The 3,746-nt window shown below is 43.4% G+C and overlaps 1 pseudogene; it reads right to left on the minus strand.

The window, feature by feature from the left end:
• Window positions 1-1,738: 1,738 nt before the first annotated feature.
• Window positions 1,739-3,074, minus strand: LOC106735321 (40S ribosomal protein SA-like; annotated as a pseudogene).
• Between the last annotated feature and the right edge of the window lie 672 nt (window positions 3,075-3,746).

Below are 3,746 nucleotides of genomic sequence, written 5' to 3' on the forward strand. Positions count from 1 at the left end.
AACTACATTTAGTATGTTGTGATGATGCTCAGGGAATGAGTGTTAGGAAATAAAATATAAAAAAAAAATGCACATTGATGACTGCAGCGAGCTGTATGGGCACAGCTGGGTACTACTTTATAGTATGTTCATTCTACTCACCGGGGTTTATGCCTAGGGTCAGACTTGGATACATGTGTAGGTTTGTGTCAGCTGTGCTAGCTAATGGATTTATTTAGACTAATTAAGTTCATTGGCAGAACAATTGAATGGGGGGGAGGAAGGTATGGAGGGCAACCATGGATGCCAGGGACAATGGGGGAGGAAGATGGGACATAGCAGAGGGTGGGGGATGGGGAATCAGGGATGGCAAGACAAAGGGCAAGGTATGCAGGACGTAAGAATTGGAAAATTATTTGCTGAGAACATGTATGTGGATGTGCTTGATTGAGCCAATGCACAGTGTATTTTGGATGGAAAATTCATTTGTGTGTTGTGATGGTGTGAAGTGAATTAATAAAAAAAAAAAAAAAAGAATGTTATGGGGCTGGCAGGCGGCATGGTGATTAAAGTACTGGACTCCTACATGGCCTACTGTGGTTCAAGTCCTGGACCTGATGACTTCCTTTCTCATTCTCTCTCTCTCTCTCTCTTTGGACAAATTTAAAAAAATAATGATGAATAAAGTTAAATTTAAAAAAATGTTATGAGGACAATTGACTTATCGATATAAATCTCCTAATTTCAATGATTGTATGGAGTTATCTAAGTGCTTATTTATTGAAAATACACATTAATATATTCAGGAATAGTGGGGTTTAATGTATTCAGGAATAAAGGAATTTCTTATATGATACCTGATGTTTTCAGTAAGTTTGATATTGTTTCAAAATAAGGGAAAAAAAAAACAAAAACAAAAAGAATAATTTTCAGTCCAACCATGTGGTTCTCATTGCTAAGATTTAGGGCTTCGCAGGCTGGGATCACATGGGCAGACCAGGTTCGACTCCTAGTTCAACCTAAAGGCTGGACACTGTGGCATGCACCTGTAATCCAAGCAACTCGAGAGTTGGGTGGGACACCTTAGTTACTGCTGGAGGCAGAGGCAGGAAGATAGTGACACAGAGAGACCTGTCTTTACAAAAGAAGAAGCGTTATCCTCCTCAGCTATTTCCCCCTTAAACGTAGTTCAAATGGGAAAGATGGAATAACTGTTTGATTCTGAACCTCCATTAATTTTCAGAGTAATGAGCTGGTGCCATAGAAATTTCCAATGATGACAATTTTGTAAAGCACTAGTATAAACTCAGGTATTTTTAAATGTCAGACGCTGTAATCAATGGTGGTGATTATCCCTTTCGATTCTCAAATTGTTCCTGTAACCATTTATCACAACCCTGTTAGGAGTTGTCTTTCTACTCACAACAGAAGGTTCCAGGTTCACACTTTATGTTTCCTGCCCCAAACCTGGAATCAATTTTTGGACCTTGAAAAACTCAGAGAAGTCTTTCCTTTTCAAGCTTAATTAATTCATTTTTTAATAGGAATAAAATATTCGGAACACTTTGTTTCCCCAACTCCCTTGTTGAAATTGTCCTTGCCTCATTCCCTAAATGTGTGATCAGCTCTGGACTCCTTCCAAGAGGAACAGCAAACAAGAGCACATATCAAGTCAAACTCAATGGGCATTTCAACTAGCTCCTTAGTGTGGGGGGAAGTAATTGAAGACAAGTAATCTAATCCTTTATATATATATATATATAAACTGTTGTTTATTTTCCTTATCAACCTTATTTCCACTTTGTCTAAGAGTCTGTGAAGAGCAGACTTAAGACCACTCAGTGGTTGTTCCCACCCATTCAGTGGCCTGAGCAGTGGGGGCTGCAGACCAGTCTTGGGTGGCAGGCTGAGCACTCCAGTCTTCAGGAGGGAACTGCTAGATGGGCACGGAGGGCACCTGCATGCCTGTAGACCAGTCTGCAACCTCAGGCTGAGTAGCAGTAAACTTAGCAGCTGGAGCAGTCCATTCACCCTGAAATTCCTCCTTGGTCACAGGCTTTTCAGCAGCGGTCTGCTCCTTTTCAATCTCTTCAGGATATCTGTAGAAGTAGAGATCAGGCGGGACTAGCAGTTGGTGTAATGGCTATGTTGCTGAACTCCCATGCAGTCAATTGTGGTTCGAGTCCCAGACCCAGTGGCTTAAACTTACGCCGGTCCCATGTGCATACATGTCCAAGATCCTAAGAGGAGAATGGAGGAGAAGGGATTGTGGCGTGGCCATCTCTTTGGGAGGTGATGTCTCACTTTCTGTTTTTCTGGTGAGTGCACACGCCCTATAGCAAAAACCTCTCAAAGAAAAAGAAGAAGTAGAGATCAGGCATGCCCTCCCATGGGTGTTCACGGGAAATGGTGCCACGCATGCGCAGAACTTCCCTGGCCAGCATCCACCACAACAGACCCACTGAGTGAGCGCCCTAGTTGCTGCTGGGGATGACACTGTCCACACAGCACAGAGGACAGTCTGTGTTGCACAGAGCAATTGTAGGTAGATTAACATAAGATGCCTCTGTGACAGGCTGGGGTCGGCCCTGGGATCAGTTACCACCAGAAGAATCTGGTTAGTGAAGGTTCCAGGAGTGAAGCGGCCAGCTATAGGAGTGGCTCCAGTGGCAGCAGCAAACTTCAGCACAGCCCTCTGTCCAGTATTCCTAGAAGATATGACACTGACGTCGGCAGGATTTTCAATGGCAGCAATGGCACGAGCTGCCAGCAGAAGCTTCTCCCAGGCCCTCTTCAGATGTATGATGGAGAGGCCAGCACTTTGCCTTTTGTAGATGTACTGCTCCATTTGGAAGTCAAGGTTGGTGCCACCTAGCGGGCTCCTGCTGCAAGGAATTAGAGGACATCCTCCTTCATTTGCAGGACATCAAGGGCTCCGGACATTGTGAAAGTTTCTCTTCAAGTTAGGAACCCAGAACAACGTATGGACCCTTGTGCAGGTAGCTCAGAAAGGCAGTAATCTAATCCTTTTATTAACTCCTGTGAATCAGAGAAGATGGAGAGACCAGCAGATGGCATAGCGGTTATGTCGCTGGAGTCCCACATGCTCGACTATAGTTCAAGTCCCGAACCTGGTGCCTTAAAAATCATGCCAGGCATGTGTGCATGCCCAAGATTCCAGGAGGAGAATGGAGAAGGGATTGTGGCATGGCCATCCCCCCCAGAGGGTGATTTCTCACTTTCCTTCTCACTGTGTCTGCCTCTCTCTCTCTCTCTCTCTCTCTCTCTGGAAAACATATGCACCATAAGGCAAAAATCTCTTTTAATAAAAGATGGAAAATGATTAAATTGTATTACAATTTTTCTCAGTCAAAGCCCTGAGTCAGATCTGCGAGTTTACTCATTTTATTTCTCTAGTAGAAACATGGCAAGCAGTTGACAGGTCCATTTCCAGAGGCCTCTCATGCTAAAACCAGAGCTCGCCAATATTCTGTTGTTCATTCCAGCCTCCCAGTGTTCAAGCTTGATCTTAATTCTTTCAATGTAAAGAAAGTTAATCCAAAAACCACTCACTAGTGGTAGGGAGAATTCATGTGGTCATTTTATCAAGGATAAAGGCCCTGTTTGGGCCCTAACACTGTTCTTGGTATTGAAAATATAATGGGAATAAGTTCTTGCCTTTGTGGTATTTACTCCCCTTTTTAAAAAAGTTTATTATTTCATCTGAGAGAGAAAAAGAGTGAGAGAGAACTTGCAACAGGGTCTTC

This window comes from Tupaia chinensis, unplaced genomic scaffold (genome assembly GCF_000334495.1).
Source record: "Tupaia chinensis unplaced genomic scaffold, TupChi_1.0 Scaffold000355_1, whole genome shotgun sequence".
Taxonomy (NCBI): domain Eukaryota; kingdom Metazoa; phylum Chordata; class Mammalia; order Scandentia; family Tupaiidae; genus Tupaia; species Tupaia belangeri.